The 23,951-nt window shown below is 38.2% G+C and overlaps 1 pseudogene; it reads left to right on the top strand.

The window, feature by feature from the left end:
- The first annotated feature begins 23,019 nt into the window (after positions 1–23,019).
- LOC125097385 (bridging integrator 3-like) lies at positions 23,020–23,737 on the top strand (annotated as a pseudogene).
- Positions 23,738–23,951: the final 214 nt, after the last annotated feature.

The raw sequence follows: 23,951 nt of genomic DNA, 5'->3' as shown, positions 1-23,951 counted from the left end.
TCACATGGCACAAAGGGTAAAGAGTCAATCCGAAGGAGAAACAGATGATCTCCAACACAATATACTTGTTCAATTCAACCCTTATAACTCCAGTGAGGATGTGGTTTTAGGGGAAAGGGTTGAGTCAAGTAGAATGCCAATTCTCCAGTATTGATAATGCTTCTAAAAAAAAAAAAAGATAAAACATTTATTGAAAGAGTACTCTGTTATAGATGGGAACTGAGAGTTTGCATCATCTGATATCACACAAGCTCATTCCTTGAAACAATATCCTAAACGGTTTTAAAAATTGGTCTTTCGCCAACTTTGAAGCATTTTCCCAGCAATATAAGAAGAGTTAAGCTACCTGAGGGATCCTTTCATATCTCTCTCTATCTTACATATTAGGGTGTGTGCTTAAAAAATGAAAACCATTGAGTAACTGTATATATGAAGAATTTGCATTAAATCAGCCATAGTGAGGATAATAAAAAATTGAGCAGCACTAATTACTAAATCCAAATGGATACTCTTTTGCAAATGCCTTCATAACCCCCTGGTTCTCTCTCATATTGGGTACTTGCTAAAGGTCCATTGGACCTGGGAGGCAGAGTGTGGAAGATACTAGGCATTGAATAGTTTCCATTTCCTTCTTAAAATATTCTTAAGCAGAAAGGCTATTCCCAAAGAGGACCAACAAGTACTGACCCATTTATGAGAATGAATTGATTTGTCCACCTGAGAGACATGTTTCAAATCACTCAGGCCACTGAGACTGGATATGCAAATAAGTTCTTCCAGAGTTCTTCAAAAGTACCCAAAGTGAACTTGGAAAAGTTCACAAATTTTAAGAAAGTTAATAATTATTTTTGTACACCTGTGACATAGACATACTGAATATCTAGAAACTCCAAACTTGATTGAAGTAAATTAACTGTCTGAAAGTATCAAGGAAATCTAGATCCCAAATTACATTTTGAATTAAAGAATCTCTAAATTGTAAATTGAACTTACAGATTATACATTGAATGTGCTCCTTTGACAGATGAGAAAACTCTGACCTAGAAAAGAAAAATGACTTGTTCAAGGTTACAACATGAGTTAGTGGCAGAGCTGTGATCAGTAGTCTTGTGTCCCATCTCCAGTTCTATGATCTTTATAGTTCTATCAGACTGGCTTTCAGAGACATAGACAGGGAGACCAATAGTCTGAGAGTTCCTGAGGGTTGCTCAGTCGAGATGGGAAAAAGAATATTGATCACTTCTCTAGTAATATAGAAGGGAAAAATCCACTGTTAAAGAATTCTACTGGAGAAAAAGTAGAGGAGAAAGAAAAGCTCCTAAAATATTCTTATCTGCCTATACTAAAAAAGGGAAGGTTTAACCTTTACAATCTTTGACCTTACTAGGTTGTTAAATTTCATGGAGTGTGGGCTTGAATAATATTTGCTTCTGACACTACAATATTGACAAATGATCTTTCTTTTTCTCTTTGTTTCTCTCTCTCTTTCACTCTTCCTTTTTCTTTCTTTTTTAGAATATTGGCAAATATCTTGAAGATATGTTAAGAAGTTCAGTCAGCAGATCATACTTTACAACACTAGATTAGAAATGATTAAGTGGGATTTAGGGTCTGATAATTGCTGAACAGCTTCATTCTTTAAGAGCTATTCAGCTAACCTGCACAACTGATGTTTTACTCCTTTTCCTGTGTAGTCATGGACAACTTGAGAGATTTCTGTGTTCAGACTCCCAAGTCCCCCAAGACTCTACTATGTGAATTTAGCCTTGGATGAAACAAGAAAATTCAGTTGTGCCCCCTTTTTAACCAGCATCTTTCCATTTAACTGGGTACAGTCCCTCTGAGTTTGCCTGGGCTCTGATCTAGTCATACCTTGTTTTCTAAGAAAAGAAGTTAACCCCACTAGCTGTTATCTGTCTAGCATTGATTGCCACCTGAAACATGAATATTATGGACTTTTTGTCTGATGTCACCAGGGATGGAAAGCACTTGGCTCCCTTCGCTATTAGCTAATATCTTCCTTCTTTTCATATCTTTGATGTTTTTATTGGCCAGGAAGTCATTTTCTATTCCCATGGAGTTCTGCAAGAACGTCCCCAACTGCATATTCTTCCAAGAATCAATGCTCCTAACATATTTTCTGTTGGTTGGTGTTGACAAAGTCATCATATATTAAAAATGTTGACTCTTGAAACAGATTAAATTTGGGCAAGAATACTTCTGCTGGAATGGAGAACTGGTGAGCTCCCTTGTGTTGCAGGTCATTATCCTCATTCCCATTTGGTTTGAACTTTAGTAACATATGGGGATACTGTGGAACAAGTAGGAAATTTCTCAAGTACCCTACAAAATGACATTTCTACATTTCCAGGGAAAGAAACAATGCCCTTCTTAGTACATTTTTATTATTTTGAGCCCACACAGGTTATCCATTCACTCAAGAATGGGAACTCCTTAAATTGTTCCTTTGTCTCTAGTTTACATCAAGTGCTTGATTTGTTTTAAAGGTAAAAAAGAGTACACACCAAGTATTTAAGTATTTTAATTTTTGTATGCTAATTTTCAAATCATTGCTGTTTCACTGTAGTAGAAGATATTTATTTACTTACACATTTTTTAAAAAGATTTTTATTTATTTATTTGACAGACAGAGATCACAAGTAGGCAGAGAGGCAGGCAGAGAGAGAGGCGGAAGCAGGCTCCCTGCTGAGCAGAGAGCCCAATGCAGGGCTCAATCCCAGGTCCCTGAGATCATGACCCGAAATGAAACGAAGGCAGAAGCTTAACCCACTGAGCCACCCAGGTGCCCGGAAGATATTTAATTTTAAGGTAGAATTATAAGATGTATAGTTTTTTTCTTGATTTTTCTTTTTTAAAGAATCAGGTCAGAAGAAAATTCCCACCAATTCTCTATGCATTTCTGGTTCTCTTGGTTTTTTCTTCTTCACTCTTCTCCATAATATTAATTACCTATAAGTTATATAATAACTTATTTAAGAGTCAATTTCACATATCTGTCTATTTTTATTTCATGAACTGTTATTATTTTATATGGCTTCCAAATATTTGGTTGCTTTCAAGGTTAGATATTTTTGCAAACACTACGCAATGGCTCGTATTTGCTATAAAGTTGATCTAGTGCAATGGGGCAAGCCAAGAGCAATGACAAACGAGAGATAGAAGGGAGCTAGTCAGATAAATCCACCCCATTTATCTTTTGGGGGATTTCTCTGAGGTGAAAAATTCTTTGTAAACCCTCCAAAGAAATCCTGCAGGTCAAGCAAACATATCTGACAGAAAACTGCTATAAGTCTTCCTGACTTACTGAGAGAAAGTGGTCAGTGTTGTCAAAATAGTATTTTGTCAAAATACATTGCATTGCTTCTCATATTTCCTTCCCTCACTTACTTATTTTTTCTCACCTTTGTACCTTTAGGCTTGTTTCTTCTAAATAAGGTATTATCACTTCAATCATTGCCTTAAGCTCTGCTTTATAGGGACTTGGATAAAACCAGAAGTGGTTCTAGAAAACAAGATTTTAAAATTAGCCCACTTGTCTAGAAACAGTAAGACTCATTGCTGGTAGTAAGATTCTATACATTGTAATCACTTGAGTTTTTACCTGTGGATATCGGTGTAGTGCAGTTGAAGGGCAAGCCATTGGGAGACCAAGAGGTTGTAGCTCTTACTTGGTATGGCAGCAAAGCTTTTTTTTTTTTTTTTTAATAAAAGTTATAAAGTTAGGTGGCTCCTTAGATAACATTAGAGATATAGATGAGAAAATAAAGACAAAAGATAGTCAAACTCAATGTGAGGAAGAATATGAGGACCAGAAGATTTTTATCAGAGCTTTATAGGTCAGTCCTCTCTGGCAGTCTCAGAGTACAAATGTGATTAAATTAGGTCCAGGAACTTACTATAAGCATGACTGGACTACAAAGGAGATACATACATAGTCTAAGTAGGTCTCTTTGCCCAAAAGGCCCTTCATAGAAAAAGAATAGAACCACAAGACCAAGGGAAGTAACATTTGAGTAAATAAATGTGAGAATTTGGAACCCCCCAATTCTCTTGGATCTTTCTGGCCAGTAAAAGTAACATTTCTGTCTTTTCTAGAAGAGAATAGTCTCTACTTTCCTGGAGACCATATAATTATCTCTCGTGGTGCAGGTGTCTCAAAAAGTGACTCTCTTTATCTCCAGACTCACCTCTACCACCCCTCTTGGTTGGCAGTCAGGGTTAGGTCTCAGCATAGCTATGATAGAAAAGTATAAGCTTAGGTCTGAAAAGAAAAATTCCCAAGTCATAGCAATTCAAGGATTCGTCTAATGTGTATCAGGAAGAACAGGAAGGAATGGTGGTCGGAAAGTGCAGATCTCTGTGTCTCTCATTTAATGTTACCAGGAAGCATCTAATGCAGGAGGGCAGAATGACCTATGCTTAGGATGTCAGCCATATATCTTTCCTCAATATCTCTGTGCTTGGACAATTAATAGATACCCCTTGGAGATAGAATGGTAGGTTATGCATAAGCTCAACAACATAAGTCACTCCTCCCCTGGGCTGATATAACCACTGTCACTGCTGAAGGCAAATGCCAGCAGCAAAAACCAAGGAACAATTCCTCAGGAAGACCAAGCAACCACTTAGTAGCAGACCACATAATCCTTCTGCTTGGGGAAGGAAGTCATTTATCTTTACTAGAATTGACACATACTCCAGATATCAGTTTAATGTCCCTTCCTATAGAGCTTTTCCCATCAGGACCCTCTGTAAGCTTACAAAAAGTCTTATCCATTGATAAGGATCCAACACAACATTGCCTCTGATAAAGAGACCCATTTTATATCAAAGGGAATATGGCAATGGGCTCATGGTTATGGGTTTACAATCTCACTATGTGCCTTATTCCCTAGATACAGCCAGTCTGATAAAAGTGGAAAGGCCAGTGAAAACTCATCCGAGGGCCTTAGGACAGAGCAGTGGGACAATGCTTACAGTATAAGATATTGTCCTTCAAGATATGGCATATATTTTGAACTGGTAGTTTAATTCAACTGTTTAATTCAAATACATTGCTCTAAAGAATTAGAAATGAAAGTGAAAATGACCACCAACCACTCATGCCCAGTGATCCACTTATGGAATCTGTGCTTTCATTCCCTTAATCTTAGACTCTGCCATGTTACAGAACCTAGTTTCATGGTGAGGGAAAATTCTTTTCCAGGGGATAAAGTGAATTTTTACTAAACTGGGTATTGTAACTACTACCAAATCACTTTGGACTCCTCATATGTCAGTAGACCAATAGGCTAAGAAGAGCATGACTATTCTGGCCACAGTAATTTATCCTATCACTATAAGGAGAAAGAGTGACTGCTACACTAAGAGGGCAGGTCTATAATCTAGAGGAATCTCTGAGGTGTCCGTTCATACTTCCATGTCTGGTAATGACTATGGTCAACTTTAGCAAGCATGTCTAAACAAAGGCAGAATAATGAACAACTAAGAACTAAGATCCCTTAAGAATTAGAGTCTAGGTCACACCACTAGGCAAACAACCAAGCCCCGTTAACATACTAGACAAAGGTGAAGGGAATCTAGGATGCATAGTTGATAAAGGAGTTGATGAATATCAGATTTTCCCTCTAGACCAACTAAATCAGTAAGACTGTAGCTTGTTTTAGAAACTCTTGTTTTAATCTTCCAGGATATCACATATCACAACTGGCCACCATATTGAATATGAATTATTGGACTTGTACCTCTCTTCTCAGCAAAGGAAGGGGAACCCTTTCTTTCTTTCTTCTTTCTCTTTTTTTTTTAAAGACATCTATTATAGTCTTGGACTTTCCTATGACAGAGGAGAGCAAATGGATCTGGGTGGTGTGAGAAGTTGTCTGTACGCAAATTAAACCTTCCTTTGGAGCTCAGTGTTTCTCTGGAGGGATTTACCAGTCCCTGTTTGAACTTTGTCAGTCAATTTCTGTGGTTTTGTTGCTTTCACTAGATCCTTGTGAATCCATCCTAGGTGCTCCCAGTAAGCTCACACTGTGACTAGTTGCAAGGAGAAACAGAGCCAGTGTCTCTGGTTAGCTTACACTAAAAGTCAATATCCTAATTCAACCCACTAACTTATAAATATATAACCTTGGACTTAAAGAAGACTTAGAAGCAAAACAGCACAACAGGAAAAATAACACAGAACACTGAGCAGACTGGTCATGCATCACTAGACATTTTATTAATCAATTATTATGTGCCAGACATTGAATTACATAGAAATGTACAAGGCATAGTTTCCACACTCAAGAGGGTAATAGTCTCAAGAAGTGATAAGAAAAATAATGGCAATACAAGGTAAAAAATGCACAGTCTCTTACAGACTTGAGGAAAAAAAAGACCTCTGTAATTTCTCAGGGTCTCAGGAAAGGCCACAGAGGAGAGCTATTTAGAAAACTAGTAGCTATAAATTTTCATTTAATTGTTGGAGGTTTGAAAGATGACATAGAAATCCTAGGCTAGACAGAAAGTTCTTACTGGTTAAAGTGTTCCATTAGGACATGCTGTTATACTTTGGAGTGTTATAGGATCCTTCTGTTCTTTCAAGTAAGGACGCCTACTTTCTGCATTCTCCCCCGGGGGCATTTATTGAAATCTGAGGCAGATGTGTCATCCTGTCAAGTTGTGTGCTGTGGTGGGTAGGGGAAAAGCTGATCCAGTGGCTCTCTAGATAGCAGTGTGCCTTGTCTGAGTTGAAGAGACCTTCACATCCTCAGGTTTGAATCATAATTAGCACCAATTGCTGGTCACCATTTCAGACATTTCAGGTTTCATTGTGTGGGGAACCAGCAGAGAGCTTGCATTCTTGCAGCTTGGAGCTGACGTGAAATTGGAGAAGACAAAAATTATCGGGGGAAGTGTAGTACCAACTGTATTTTTTATAAAGATAAGAAAAATAATTTGGCTACTGTTTCTTGATATAGTCCTCTAGTTTCTAGCTAGACATATAAATACACTTAAATGTTTACTTTTATTAGTCTCCAACTCCTTTGCCATCATCATATCTTTAGACAATTACTTGTTACGGGTTCAGTTCCTGTGTAGGCCAGCCAGCTCTTGGAGAGAATGAAGGAATCTCTTGGAATTGGAGGAGATTGAAATAAGAAAAGATGGGAATCTTCTCCTGGCACTTTTAGGAAGCCTATGGGCTGCAGGAGAGCTACCAGGATACTGGTGCCTGCTTTGAGGCCATGTGGCTCCCAGCGAAGCATTAGGCTGGGTTTCCGGTTTGCAGCATCCACGGTAGGCACATTCTAAGAATGACCCCGATCATCATCATCCCTGAATAACGCCTTCCCCTTTGAATATAGGTAGAACCTGTAGATATCCAGATTGTTGTCTAATGGGAAAAGGAGATCATCTAGATGGGTATAATATAATCACATGGAATCTTTAAAAGCAGAGCATTTTCTCTGACTGGTATCAGAAGAAGTCAGAGAGATTAAAAGCATGAGAAAGATCTGATGTGCTGTCTGACTTGAGGGGCCATGTGATGAGAAATGCAGGTGTGGTTTCTAGAAGCTGAGCAAAGCCCCAGCTGATAGCCAGCAAGGAAATGGGGACTTTGGCTCTAAAAACGCAAGGAATTGAATTCCCCGGGTAACGGGAATGAATTTGAAAGAAGCCTCTGAGCTCCAGATGAGAACACAGCCAGCTGACACCTTAATTTTGGCGTGCAGAGAGAGCCCAGCCATACACGACCACATTTCTGCCCTACAGAGCTGTGAGATAATGAATGGGTGTCGTGTTAAGCTGCTAAATATGATCTGGTTTTTTGCTCGTTCATTTGTAATAGAAAACCGTGCAATATCCAAGGGTGGCAACAGTTTGAACGCAGGTATGTGGTCAACCAGGGGCTCACCCTGAATATCATTTGTCACAGGCTAGGTGACTTTGGGCTTAATTATAGGTGTTTATTTCCTCAGATGTAAAAAGGATAGAATATTACCCACCTGATTCCTAGGACTATTGCCACAATTAAATGAGATATATCTTACACAATGCATAGCACAGGATAAACCTTATTTTCCATCCTCTAGTAAGATGGACCAGGCTATTCAGGAGAGATGGAAACAGCCCATGATAGATACAATGACTTGTCAGAATAAGAGCCACACTTATCTCTGGCAGGGGACTAGGATGGAGGTCAGGAGGGAAATATTTGGGTAAAAATTAGGGAAGCACATTGTATTTCTGATAGTTTGGAACCAGAGTAGGACCCAAGAGTTCCAGGATTACTGCTAAGACCAAGACCACTTTTAAAGCCAAGAATCATAGAGTCCCACACATCGTGCTCTAGATGTGATTGAGATATGATTGAGAAATCTATAGATGGACAGGGCTGCCAACCTGCACTCCTAGGAACAATCCTGTGCATGCATTTATTCATCTGTTCCCCAAATACTAATTGAGCACTTGTGTGCATAGTAATTGTTCCAGATACTGGATTACAGCAGTGAATAAAACAAGGTGAAAATTTCTGCCCTCCTGGGGTTATGTTTTTATGGGAAGAGACAACGAATAGAGAAGATTGTTTGTCAGATAGTGATAAGTGCTAAGGGGGGAAAAAAAGCTCAAAAAGAGGGATAATAAATGTAAGAAAGTAGGCCCCCTCCCACGTAGTTTTAAATAGCATGGTTAATATATGTCTCAGAAAGGAAAGGTCTTGAAGCCAAGACCCAGGGAGTGACCCAGATGACTAATTGGGGTGAGAGCACTCTAAGAAGAGGGCATCTGGCTTTAAAGGCTCCGAGTGATCTGATTCCCAGCAAGCAAAACAGTAGCATCAGAAGCACTCGCTCTCCTCCTGGAGGTTGAACAACCTTTCGTAATCCACTGACATAGGGATTTAAGCTACACTTTATTTGGCCTTTGGAATTTAAATAGAGTCCAGCAAGGGATCAAGTCTGATAATGTCTTAAAGCCCATGTAGCTCCAGATCTCCAATACCAAGTATTTAAACACTTGTATGTGGCAGGGAGTGCTGAAAACAACTCTTCAGTAAACCAACAGATGGGATCTCTGACTCTTAAGGAGTTGACATCCCTTAGGGATTAGAAGAGATAAACATTTAAAAAATTGACAACCTCATTATAAATTGCAATGGTGGAAAAAAACACAGAGGAACCCCGGATCAAGGGTGGCAGGGCAGGAACTGCTTTATGCTGGTGGAAGAGGAGGGCTCTGAGAAGAGGACGTGGAAGCTGGTACAGCAGTGTGGGGGTGGCACCAGCCCTTCCTGTAAGTGTGCAGCCCCTTGAGGCATTAGAGAAGAGTGTAGAGTTCTTACAACTTTCCTCAAGACCTAACAGATCTACTTGCACAGATCAAAACCATCTCCAAGCTGCACTGTTGAAGATAGCCAAAAGGTGGAAACGACCCAAACATCCATCATTGTTTTGTTGGAAATTGAATGTGGAATGAACAAAGAATGGGATATTATCTGGAATATTGTTGTGCAGCAGTATGGATGAACGTTGAAAACATGACGCTCAGTAAAGACAAGGCCACCATGAAAGACCACATATGGTGTGATTCCATTTATGTAAGATGTTCAGAATAGGCAAATCTATACATAGAGACAAAAAGGACATCAATGGCTATGAGAGGCTGGAGGGGATGGGAAGTGAGTACTCATAGATATAGGGTTTCCATTTAGGATAAGAAAAACTTCTGGAAGAAGGTGGTGTTGATGGGTGCACAATGTTGTGAATGCAGTTAAGGTCACCTGCGGTATACTTCTGAATGGTTAAATGTACATTTTATGTTCTGTATACTTTACTACAATCAAAGTATATGAAAGAAATGGTCTCAAGGGCAAATGTGTCTGAAACAATTGTTTAACTCTGCAGTTTACATGATTTCTTCTTCTTCAAGTCACACACATGGAAGGCAATGAAAAGCAGCAGAAATGGGCAGGTCACTTTTTTGTCCCTCCCAAACCACTTACTCTGTCTTGTGTATTTGAAACTACAAAAAAAATGGCACGGTTCCCCCGCCCCACTGCCAACTCTCCTGAAAAACATGAGTACAGGGTAAAACTGTACCATGCTAGAGTTGCGCCATAAATAGTGAAAGCCAGAGGAGAGAGAACATTTACAGCTGCTTGTGCTTCATGTTTTTTCTGGGCACGCAGAAGTCTTTCCTGGGTCTTGCTGGGTTTGTTCTTATTGGACTGATTTATTTTTTTCAGAATGTGTGCTTCTAATTCTTAATTTTAAGGTCAACATCTTTCCTGACTAGTACCAGAAATGTTTAACAGGGATGACTAAACCGTTCCTTGTTTCCGACTTTCATTTTCCAGCACGTGTCAGAAGGAGATCATGCCGGCAGGAGATCAAACACACAGGTTGAGTGCTTTGAAGTTGATGTCATGATAGATGTAGTAGAGGCAAAGACCCAATACCTGCTTCCAAGAAGCTAGAACAGGAGTGGGCTAGAATATTAACCCTTTAGAGACTGGACAGTGAGTTCTCACGTATACACAATATTTCCTGGGCACCAGCTCTACCTTTTTTATGCACCAGTGTGGAACTGTGGAGAAAGCAGAGGCTTGGGAGTCAGATAAGGGTTTTCAAATCCCAGCTTATCTGGGCAACAACCAAATTTCACTGGACGGCAATTCCCTTATCTGTAAAATGGGGGGTGTTGTTAAAAGGAGTGAAAAGTATGTATCAAAAGCAACCAGCACAGCATAATAGTTCATAGAAAATACTCAGTAAAAGGAAATTTATAGTGGCCATAGTAATCATCAGAAACTGCTCTTCAGCAAAGAAAGTGAGCAGATGTTTGAGATGGCAATTTATCAGTATAGCGCAGACAAGAACCAGCTCTAGCCAAATCAATTTCCTTAATAGATAGAGGCCTACTCAGATTGTGTATGTCTTCTTGTGTGAGTTTTGGCAAATTGCATTGTTCAAGTTACTGTAGGTCATCAAATTCGTGGCCATAGAATTTTCTTAGTGTCACTTCAATATCTTTTCAATGTACATGGGATTGTAGTAATTAACGTCCTTCTCTCAAGATGGACTTTTCATTTACAGATTGGGGGAGATAAAGAGAGGAGGACTCTTTTGGGGGGATATGAAACTCCCAGTTTTGGACTGGTTAAATCTGAGATACCAATAAAACAGCTAAATGGAGAAGTTGAGAGGAAGCTGGATAAACAAGATGTAGTTTAAAGTGTCCTATAAGCTAAGTGTATGAAGGAAGAGGGAAGGAGGAACTAGATTAAATGCTGGTAGTAGAGTAAATTAAAATGTAGATAAGGTTTCACTTTTCAGTTTGTCATTTACTCTTTCAAAATAGTGATCTGGAATTGTGGGTGTTTTGATAAAAACAGTTTTAATTGCACTAGAGCTCAAAAACTTGATTAGAAAAGATTCAAGGCAAAGTGAGGAGAGGAATTAGAGAATTAAGAAACGTGAACTCTTTAGAGGAGCGAATTAGACTGAGTCTTCTGAGAAGCGGACTCCAAGGTGGGATTAAATGTACACAGATTCTATTAGGGAACATATGTTCTATGTTAGAGAAAATGGTGAGGAGCTTAAAAGAACAAACACAGAAACAAAAACAAAACATCAGGAATAGTCCTCTAACTGTGACACAAGTTTGACCCTGCATGAAGGAGAAAGGGGTAAAAGATTGAGGGGACACATCAGACTGCCATGCAGCTTAAAGACATTTCCATGGGTTATCAGAGTCCTTGAGCCAAAGTCCACCATTTGAGGTGTCCCATTTTAGTGAACTAAATGTACCTGCTTTAGTGTCACACCGCACTCAGTTGCTAAGAGTGTGGGAACATGACCTTCGTGCAAATGTAGAGATAGATTTCAGAGTGTAGCAAATGACCTCTTAGTTACACTTCCTGTAGTTGGAGGCCACCAGATGCATTTTAATGGCTGCCAGAAGGATTATTTTCTGAAAAAGGGTAAATGGAAATATTGTGGTGCATGGAGAAAAACCTTCTTTTTATAAAATGGGAAAATTTTCCTGTCTATATGATCATGAAAATTGTGGATATAGGAAATAAAGTGGAGAATTTCTGGAGCTGCATTTTTGAGGAGGTGTCAGGGATCTTGTTAAGAGTGGAAGGGCAGTGGTGTCTATGGGGGTGTAAACGGTTTGAGCATTAAAACAGAAGGTAAAGAAGAAGCGGGTGAATATATCTTGGGTTGCGAGGTTGTCAATCATCTGATTACTTCTTTCTTTTGAGGAAAATAGTAAGCAAGGTTTTGAGAAAGGATGGGAGTAGGTGTAGGGTTTGAGGAGAAAAAAATAAAAATAGATGGAATAGTCATGTAAAAGAGTATGGGAGTGAGTGAAATTAGCATAATTACTAAGGAGAAGTTCTTAAAATTCTGCTTGAGTTTAATAATTATGAATTTAAAATGAGAGCAGAGGGTTTTGCTTTTTTCCTCTAACCAGTTCTGCTGTGAGGACCTCAGAGAAAGTACAGCATTGTTTTAACCGAGATTGGTATTAGTTGGTAACATATGATGACTGCTCTTACCATGGTGAGCATTGGGTAACCTATAAAATTGTTGAACCACAATGTTGTACACCTGAAACTAATATAACATTATATGTTCATTATACTTCAATAGTTAAAAAAGGTAAATTTAAAAATTTCCCATTGTTTTAAATTATCTTTCTATGAGTAACTTTCCACTGCATTAGTGATATTGTGGTCAGAGAATGTGGTATGTATGGTGACAAATCCTTGAAATTGGTTGAGACTTGTTTCATGACATAGGACATAATTTTTCAAAAAGTGTCAAAATATGCTTAAACAGGATATGTGTCCTCCAACATTGATGCAACACTGTTTACATATGTGTCCATTAGACCAAACTTGTTAGTTGTATTGTTCAAAGTTTCTATATCTACTGAATTGGGGGCTTAATTATATTTTTTTAAGATTTATTTATTTATTTGAGAGAGAGAGAGAGAGAGAGAGAAAACGAGCATGATTAGGAGGGGCAGAGGGAGAGAGAATCCCAAGCAGACTCTGCACTGAGTGAGGAGCCCAACTTGGGGCTTGATCTCACAACCCTGAAATCAGGACCTGAGCTGAAACCAAACTGGGTACTAAACTGGCTGCACCACCCAGGTGCCCCTTTGTGCTTATTTTAGACTGATAATTATTTTATTTTTATTTATTTATTTTTTAAGATTTTATTTATTCATTTGACAGATAGAGATCACAAGTAGGCAGAGAGACAGGCAGAGAGAGAGGAGGAAGCAGGCTCCCTGCTGAGCAGAGAGCCCGATGCAGGGCTTGATCCCAGGACCCTGGGATCATGACCTGAGCCAAAGGCAGAGGCTTTAACCCACTGAGCCACCCAGGCGCCCTGGAAGACTGATAATTATTTTAAATGTTCTAATAGGTCCGTGATTTATCCATTTTTACCTAAAGTTTCACTTCTTTTTGCCTTATATATTTTTCAAGGTCCTCTTTTGAAGTGTATACAGATTTAAAATCATTAAAATTACAGTAGATTTGTGATATTTGACTATTATGTGATAACATTTTCTAGTTTAAAAAAGTGTTTTGGGGGCATCTGGGAGGCAGTGTTGGTTAAGTGTACAACTCTTCATCTCATCTCAGGTCTTGATCTCAGGGCTGTGAGTTCAAGCCCCATCTTGGGCTCTATACTAGGTATAGAGACTACTTTACAAAAAAAGGGAAAAAAAGCTTTTGGTTTTCACATCAATTTTACTTAATATTTGGCATAACTGAAGTAAATTTATTTGGATAGCATTTGCCTGGGAAATCTCATTTCTTCCATTGCATTTTGATATTTTGGTGTTTGGATGGCTTTACTTAGATCACTTACAAGTAAGAAGTATTAGTATTTAAAAAAAAATTGAAACTAAACTAAAGAATTTTACTTAGGGGTTTGAATCTAGCCATATTTGTTGTAATTACTGATATATTTGGATTTATTTTTAGCATCTTTTGTGTTTTTTATTAATTTTACTTTTTCGATGTCTTTACCTTTCTTGTTTCTTTTGGATGAAATTTTTAAAACTCTCATATTATTTTTCCCCTTTTACTGATTTTAAAGTGATATACTCTTTATTTCTTTCTGGTCAACCTTGAAATTTAAGTATTTATACTTAAAGTCTAAATTATCTTTAGTCTTCTCTTGAATAATATATCTTAAAATACTCTCACTCTAATGGTTTACCAGCTCTCTTACATGGTGTCCTTTACAATATTTTAGCTTCAACTAGTTTTATTTAAGGCTGTGAGTTGAAAATTATTTTTTATGTTTTTATAGAGTCAGCGTTTCTATTTCCACATGTTAACCATATCATTTGTTCAATATTCCTTCTTGCATCTCCAACTTTTCTTATATATATATATATTCTTGTGGGGCTATTGTTTTTGCCTGGAACACATCTTTTATAGTTCTCTTTATTGAGGGTCTGTTGATAGTAAACTTACTCAGTTTTGTTTACCTAAAAACCTATTTCCTGCTGTAATCTTGAAAAAGAGTTTTACTGTATATACACTAACATTCCAGCTATTTTCTAATAGCACTTCATGTGTATTTTCTCTCTCTCATTTTAAGTTTCTGTAGAAGTTAAGTGTCAGTCTGATTAGTATTACCTTGTGGTGAGTTTACTCTTCTCTTTATTTGCGCTTAAGATTTGTCTTTGATATTCTTTTATATGACTGTGATATGTCCAGGTGTAGATTTGTTTTATTTATCCAGCTTGGGATTCATTGGACTGTTGTCATCAAGGTTGAAAAATTCTTAGTGATTGTCTCTTCAAATGCCCTCCCATCACCATTTTTTAGAAGTCATCTTTTGACAGAACTATAATTAGAAACATATTAGACCTCCCCACTTTATTCTTTAGGTCTCACAAACTCTTTCATATTGTCCCCATCTTAGTGTGTATTACATTGTGGGTAGTTTCATTAGATGCTTCTCCAATTCACTCAGTCTTCAGTTATCTTCTCTGACATCTAATGTATAATTTAAATTGTTAACTTCAGTTATTACATACATTCAACATTTAACATTTCCTTTCGATTTTTTAAGTCTCCTGGTTCATTTTAATAATTGCTTGTTTTTACTTGAAATTCCTCTTGCATTTTAAAAAAAAAATTTAGAGATTTATTTATTTATTTTAAAGAGCCAGAGACAGAGCACAAACAGGGGGAGGGGCAGAGGAAGAGAGAATTTCCAGCAGTCTCTCCAGGGAGTGCAGCGCCTGATGCCAGGCTTGATCTCAAGGCCCTAAGATCATAACCTGAGCTGAAATCCAGAATCAGATGGTTAAGTGATTAAATCTCCCAAGCGCCCCTCCTCTTTCATTTAATCAAACTTTGAATATACTTATCTTATATATATAGTCTTTGGGGATCTATTTTTGTTGTGAATGTTTTCTCTTGACTCACCTGTGGAGGTTTTGCCTTGTTGTTTGTATGGTTTGTGCTATATGTAGTTTGAGCATTTTTACTGTGAAATTATATTTGAAATTATTTTACTGTGAAATTTATTATTGGTGCTTCTGTAGGACCTAGATTAAGGGTGTAGTTTTTTTAATTTTTAAAGATTGTATTTATTTATCTGACATACAGAGAGAGAGAGAGAGTGCGCACAAGCAGGCAGAAGAGCAGACAGAGGGAGAAGCAGGCTCCCTAATGAACAGAGAGCCTGATGTGGGACTTGATTACAGGACCGCAGGATCATGACCTGAGCCAAAGGCATGATTGGTGAGCCACCCAGGTGCCCCAAGGATGTATTTTTCAAGAGTGAATTGTGTGTGTGTGTGTTTTTTAAGATTTTATTTATTTATTTGATAGAGACCACAAGTAGCCAGAGAGGCAGGCAGAGAGAGAGAGAGGGAAGCAGGCTCCCCGCCGAGCAAGCCGAGAGCCCAATGCGGGACTTCATCCCAGGACCCTAAGATCATGACCTGAGCCGAAGGCAGCGGCTTAACCCACTGAGCCACCCAGGTGCCCCAAGAGTGAATTGTGTTTGTTTATTTTAAGTGCTGTAAAGGGCTTTTGACCCAGAAAATCTTTATTTTTAAAATTTTTTTAAAAAGATTTGTTTATTTATTTGAGAGAGAGCGAGAGGAAGGGACAGAGGGAGGGAGAGGAAGCTTGAGCAGAGGGAGGAGCAAAGGGAGAGGGAGCGAAATCCTCAAGCAGCCTCCCTTCTGAGCTTGGAGCTTGATATGAGGTTTGATCCCAGAACACTAAGATCATTAATGGAGCTGAAACCAAGAGCTGGACGTTTGACTGATTGAGATACCCATGCATCTCCAGAAGACCTTTAAATTAAGCTTTTAAGTTGTTCTTTAGGAAAGATGACATACAGACAACAAATCATAGGAGAGATACTCTTTCTCCTTTCATTCCTATCCAATGCTGAAAGAGTTAACTTTCTATATGAGGCATTTTTCCTTTTCCCCCCTCTTTTAGTTCACATTTTTGTTAATGATATTGATATAGTGATTTGGAAATCTCAGCTCTTTGAGGGGGTCTCTATTTCTACTTTCTACCTTGTACTGGCCTTATGTTTCATAATCTCATTCTGGACAACTAGAAGGTTGTAATAAGTATTTGAATCTGTACATATATAAAGGGTAGTTACTTTTTTTTTTTTAAAGATTTTTATTTATTTATTTGACAGACTGAGATCACAAGTAGGCAGAGAGGCAGACAGAGAGAGAGGAGGAAGCAGACTCCCTGCTGAGCAGAGAGCCTGATGCGGGGCTTGATTCCAGGACCCTGGGATCATGACCCAAGCCGAAGTCAGAGGCTTTAACCCACTGAGCCACCCAGGCTCCCCAAGGGCGGTTACTTTTAAAATGTTTGCTTACCAGTCTGAATTCCTGCTCTTACTTGTATCTCATAATTAAGAATTTTACCTATGGTCTTATAAGCTTAGTTCTTAGTATTTACAAATACCCTTTTCTTATTTTATCATTATTTCTAGGTATTTTACAGAAAGAAAGTAGGTAGCATTTTCAATGAACCATATTTACAGAAAAAAATCAGAAATTTTGTTTCTTAATTCTACTTGTAAAGCTGTGGATTGCCCCAGAAAATAGTCACTTTCATCCAGAACTTAAAAACTTATTATAGTAGATTGCACAAATAATCATTTCCAGTAATTTCTCCTGAACTTTTAAGACATTTGTCTCCATTTCATTCCTTATTTTGTATGTTGTTTTCTCTCATTTATTTTTCTTAGAAATATTAATGGCCAATTTATTTCATTTATTTCTTCAAAGGAACTCTGCTTGGATTTATTCAGCAATTACACTGTTTAGTCTATTTTCTAAGTCTTAGTTAAGTGTATGATTTGTATACTTTAATTTACTTAGATTTTGTGAATTTTTCTCTTAGTCTATTTTTGGCAAAGTTATATACATTTCAGTATCAGTGTTTTCATTTTGTAATTTTCCAGATATTTCTAAGTATTTTCTACATAGCCTTCTTTTGACATGCAAATTAAAGAAACCATGTATGTTTTTCTCAATGAATTTTTTGTGTGTCTGCTTTATTTCCTTTTAGAATTGTTGTACTGTTGCCAAAAATACAGTATGTGATAGTCTTCTTTTCTGAATTTTTAGGGAGGTTTTTAAATTTTTCTGACATATGATCATTATTAAAACTATTCCATGGATCCTTAAAAAGAATGTGTATTTTATATTTACAGATTATAAGGTTTGATTTAGCTCTATTTTTATTTATGTATCTATTTCTCTAGTTTTGCTTATATCTACCTATTATATCAAATTGCTTTTGTATTACTTGAGTGCTCCATGCCCACAAATTTTTACCTATTTCACCTGCATTTTCATGGGTTTTGCTCCATATACTTCAGTTCTACTAATTTCAGTGCTTTAAAAGTTGCTAGTTATAGTCTTATATGACATATTTTTGGTAAACCTCCTTGTTTCAGACATTTAATTAATTTTACCTTGATTCTGAGTCTGATAATAATAATAATAATGTATTCTTACTTTCTTTTTTAATGAGTCAAGTTTTTCCCCCTGCCCTTCCTTCTTACCAGCTTTTTGAGGATGTTTTGTGTTAGGCATATGAGTTTTTATTTTGATTTAATATCAACATTTAAAATAGAATTTGCTTATTTATTCTATTGTCATTACTAATTATTGCTTTAACAAAATTATTGTGGTTTTACATCTGTCTGTTTCATTTTCTCTTATTTTTTAGGCTATGCCCTTTTTCCTTCCCTTAAAAGCATCTTTAATACAGTTTGAGAATTTTTTTAAAAAAAGACTTATTTATTTATTTCTTTTAGAGGAGGCAGGGGAGAAATAGAGGGAGGAGGAGACAAAGTCCTAAGCAGACTGTGCTGAGTGCAGAGCCTGACGTGGGGGTTGATCTCACAACCCTGAGATCAAAACCTGAGCTGAAACCAAGAGTTGGTTGTTTAACCTGCCTGGGCCCCCCAGGCGCTCTTACAGTTTGAGAATTTTGTTATTATTTTACTCATCTGGAAATTTTGAAAGGCATATAGTTTGTTGTTAGCTCCATTCATAGTTATGTTTGTAATTTTAAGTAACTTACTCACATTTGTATTTCGTAACATACTATATATTATGAAATTCTAACTAACAGAATTCTGTCAACTCTCTTGTGAAAGATGAAGACAAATCACATGGTTTCACCTTCATCAATTTCTGCTCTTTTATTCTATTTTTTGTTTTTGTTTGTATGATCTGGATATTTTATACCATTCTATCATAGTTAACCTATTGTTATTCTCATATTTATATATTTTTAATGTGCAAATCATGGTTGTGTAACTACAACTATCATTATTTAGACTTCCTTCTGGGCTGCATGGGTTAGCATTTATTGTGCCTTTTCATATTCAACTTCTCTACTTTTGACCACTGAATTTTGATATCTTTTTCCTTTGCATGAAGTATATCTTTAACTAGGCTTTTTAAGGAAAGGCATATGAATAATACATCTCCAAAAACTTTACTAAGTAGAATATTAAATTTCTGTTGAATGTGATAAAAAGAAATCTCACAAAATAATAGCAACTCAACACACACAAAACAGATAATCGTGGCTTAAATAAGGTAGAAGTTTATCTCTTTTTTCTGTAAATCATAACAGGCACATAAAACAGCATGTTAAGATACACTAAAGCAAGAATTGCTTGCAACTGTGCTTTGCACATATTATTTCATTTAATCTTAACAAAAGCCCCTGAGGTGGTATTGAGGATTCTCTATTCTAAAGACTGAAAATTAACAATTCAAAGGGCAAAAATCTGTGGCCCATTTCTAGTGGGTGACAGGCTTGGGTGTTGCTTTTGGCATCATCTACCCCTCCCCTTGTCTTCAATTCAGCATACTGTCTCTGAGGAATTTAGTGGCATAATGTAAGGATAAAGTATATAGGGACAGAGCTGAGCTATCAATGAATTCTTCCTGGTAACAGTCTTCCAAGGAAGCATCAGACAACAGTGGTATTTGAGAACATCTTTGAACAATTAATTCATGTTTTCAGGTGAGCAAGGAATGAGAAAGCATTCTAGGCTAAGAAGACAACAGGTATGAGCAAAAGGTATGGAAGCTTTTGTTCCTTAAAGGAATGACTTAAAACTTTCTGTTCATTTTCATTTTCTTTTAAAGATTTATTTATTTGAGAGAGAGTGCGTGTGCACATGTGTATACTAGTCGGGGAGGGGCAGAGGGAGAGCATCACAAGCAAACCGCAGGCTGGGTGTGGAGCCTGATGTGGGGGTTGCCTGGGGGCTTGATTCCATGAACTATGAGATCATGACCTGCGTTGAAACCAAGAGTTGAATGCTCCACCAACTGAGCCAGCCAGGTGCCCCTAAACTTTCTCTTCATTTCTAGACACAAATGAGGTGCTTAATAAAGTCTTGTTGGCTTAATTTGTATAGTCATTCTCTTTGTCCTATGCAGAAGACATGTTCCTGGACTCTCTAATATTGCCTTCCCCTTTCTCCTCAGTAAGAAAACCTGTTTTTTTTTAAGAGGCAGTATACCCCCAGCCAGAAGACTGTGGTTCCTAGACTCCCTTGCAGCTGAGGACATAAACAGAAATTGTGAGGAAGGCTTCTGGAAAGTTCTGAAAGAGATGGATAGACAGCTTGTTCCTTTTTGGCCTTTACTCATATATTCTGATTCCTTCTTATAATCATGCATTCACGGTCATGGGTCCAGTGGCTGGGGCCAAAGTTCAGCCTTGAGGTTGGAAACCATGTGATAGAGATGATAAAACTGGACAGTGGAAGGATCCTCAGTCAATAACTACAGTGTGAGGTTACCCTACCAATTCTGAATATCTATTTAAAGAAATTCTTTGTGCAAAAATAAATTCCCATCTTGTTTCAACTACTGTTATTTCTGTCCTCTGCTATTGCAGCCAAATACAATTCCTGAGTGATGTATCCCAAATTCAGTATCAATTCCAGGAGGGTGGATGACTGGGGCACTTACAAATACTTATGGTTAGAAATTACTAGTTGGAAAATGTGCAGAAATACTGAGAAAATTTCCCAGCTGGACCCCATTCCCAAGGTGGATCTCAAAGACAGTTTTATATCAACTGTATAACCTGGAAGAATTCCAGAAGCTTTTCAAGGAAGAGAAAGTGGCTGCTGTTGCCGCTGATACTGCTATAGTTGAGTGGAAACTGGAAGGCTGGAATGATGACCTTTCAAGAAGAACAAATGTTATTAAATAATGGATTTTGTCCCACCTCCTACAACAGTCAAGAGCAAAAGGATGTAAAGGGAATCCTATTCTTCTATTAATAACGCTGAGAGTCAGCCTCATGCTGACAAAGCAGAAAGCAACTGTAAAATTAGCAATTTTGCCTGCAAATTAGCCCCTTGCAAAGCCATAAAAAGAGAAAAGGAATTAAGAAAAAAATTCTATTAATGGAGTCAAGGATGGAAAAACCAAGAATGATAGAGCATAAATACCCAGAAAACTGATACTTATTTTAAGGAAGAGATTATTCAGGTTTTAAATAGCTGCTTATATCTGTGTATGAAGAAAGTGTTAATTTATAGCCCTTGAATCAGTGGCCTTTCTTAATGGCTCCTTGGAGCAAATCTATCAGAACTTGAAGAGCACAAGGCTTAGCTTGATGTTAATGAAAACTACCCTAGCCACCCCTATCTAGGATATTACTATTCCACTTTAGAATGAAAGGCAATGCAGTAGGTAGAAAGATGTTAAATTTCAGAGGCAGACAAAGTTAGGTTTGAACCTGGTTCTGTCCCTTGCTAGCCTTGAGAAAGTCTTTTTACCATCCTGGGCTGCCGTTTTGCCTTCTATCAAAGCAGACAGTGATTATGCACTATTGTATTAGTAGCATTAAGTTAAGTAAGATGCAAAGAATTTGGTCCCTACGAGGTTGTTAGCAAATTTAATCCCTTTCTACCTTTTCTTCCTTATCAGAAGGTCAGAAACATCAGACTTGGCAAACCCATGACAAGCACTTAAATTGAGCTCTGCGAAATTCTCCCCGTAAGAAGATCAGTCCCTACAGGGGAGCTGAACACATTTTCATAATTTATGACTGGTCTCAGACAACAGGCCCCCTTTTGCAATTTTATGAAAATGATAAATCAATATTCAATAGTAGGAAATAATAGGAAGAAAGGAACAGGGACATCTTTAACAATAAAAAGGCAGGGGGCTCCATTTCCAACAAGAATCATACCCAGGAGGAGAAATTTGAAATTGGTGCAGTTTGCTTCCTTATAGCATTGGCAGTTTTCACAGCTATAGTCATCTAATTTTATCCAACAGAAGGTGAGGAGTTTGTTTAGGGCTCTGTTAGAGGGTGGGGGTGAGTCCCTTCCTGCTTTCTTGGTTCAAAAGTGTATTTTACATCTGAAACATAGATTTTTCCTCTTGGGGCTGAAAAATGACAAAATATAGACAAAGGAATTAAATCCACAGATGCACATGAAAGGCAAACACTGTTTGAAGGTGGATAAATTATTGAAAAAGATCTTAATAGCACTTTAAAAAAATCTCCTGGTTGAAGGATGTGGCTTATAAGACTGGGCAAATTTATAAAACTCCATCTGAACCAAAACCATGAGTCAGAGCTGCCTCCGAACATTGTAATGTAAACCCGGACTCCTTCTCCTCCAAGTTCTTCATATCTTACTGAAGGTCACAGGATCTGGTTTAGATGGAAGTCTTAGAAATAACTGAAATTCCTCAACAACATTACCATTGAGTGGTCTTTCTACTTGTGTTTGAGCACCTCCAACAATAGAGAAGTACGTTCTTCCCAGAGAGGGGTTTAGTGTAGTTCAACACAAATGAGTTGAGATGTTCTAATTGCTAGACAATTATTTGTGTACAGGATATACATTGACTCCCTTTGGCTGCCATAAAAAAGTACCACAAATTAGGTGGCTTAAAACAATAAAACATTCATCATGTTACAGTTTTGAAGGCGCAAAGTTTGAAATTGAAGTGTTTGTAGGGCCATGTTCCTTCTGAAACCTGTAAGGGAAAATGCTTCCTTGCTTCTAGCTTCTTGATTCTGCATTAATATAATCCTCTGCAGAATTTTTTGTATATGTAATATCCTGCACATATGTTTGTGTTGACTTAATCCTTTGCATAATTTTTAACTCTAAGTACGGGTAGTCTCCTTAAAAAAGAAAAAAGAAAAGGGGCGCCTAGATGGCTCAGTGGGTTAAGCCTCTGCCTTCGGTTCAGGTCATAGTCTCAGGGTCCTGGGATCGAGTCCTGCATTGGGCTCTCTGCTTAGCAGGGAGCTGACTTCCTCCTCTCTCTCCGCCTGGTTCTTTGCCTACTTGTCAACTCTCTCTCTGTCAAATAAATAAATAAAATCTTAAAAAAAAAAAAGAAAAAAGAAAAAAAAAAGAGGACCGAGTTGCCACGGAGGACCCTCATGGCACAGTCCAGATTGAGACTATGAGCTGTATTCCTTTCAAGACTGGGCAGCCCAAGAAACAGGGTGTCCCCACAACAGTGGGGAGAAACTCTAAAAGGGTGTACAGAAAACTCCAGCATCTGGAAGAGCTGAGCAAGAGGCTGCGGAAGGACATGAAGTGTGAGATAACCTTGGACTTATTCTCCATCCCTCTCTGCGAGCAAGCCCAGGATTTTCTGAACTTGCTGACAGCTGAGGACATGGCCATGAAGTGGATGGATGCCCTTCATCAAGGGAAGATGAACCAAATCCAAAAGACTGTGACTGAACCCTTATGAAAGTTTGGCAGTATCTTCCCTAGCCTTACATGGTGCTGAAATGGCAGAACAGCGCTCATAGGACTGTAGGAGATCGCAGGCCAAGGTGGAAAAATACATGAAAAAGGAGAGGTCAAGGCCAGTGCTGGCCAAACTTCCCCAGGGCCAAGCAGAGCCTTGGCCTGCATGGGATGACTTTGGTGCCAAGAACAAGCAGCTCCTGCGTAAGATACTGTGGTTCTACAATAGTCAACTACGTTAATTCCAGCTCAGCTTTGAGTCCCTGATTTAAGAACAGGTGGTAGAATAGTCTGAAATACATAAGGTCTTTGGAGATTTGACCCAACAGCTTGGCCAGCCTGGACACCTAGACAAGCAGCAGGAGTGTGAGAATGAGGCCAAATGGAGTGAGCTCAGAGCCCTCCTCTTTTGTGGCTGGTGACTGAATCCCAGTCACCCTTAGAGGATTCCTGGGACCCAAGTCAGTCTCTCAAGTCATCTCAAGTTTAGGCTCAGGTGTAAGCTCAGCAAAAAGTGCTTGCATGGAAGAAGTATGGCAGCCCATAGGCTGGGGATAGTGTCAGCTCCTACTGCACTTCAGCAGCCCTTGGCAGTGAGCCTGACACCAGACGCCCTAAGCAGTAGCTCTCTCCCTG

This window comes from Lutra lutra, chromosome 4, assembly GCF_902655055.1.
Source record: "Lutra lutra chromosome 4, mLutLut1.2, whole genome shotgun sequence".
NCBI lineage: Eukaryota > Metazoa > Chordata > Mammalia > Carnivora > Mustelidae > Lutra > Lutra lutra.
This window is presented reverse-complemented; position numbering and strand designations above follow the sequence as displayed.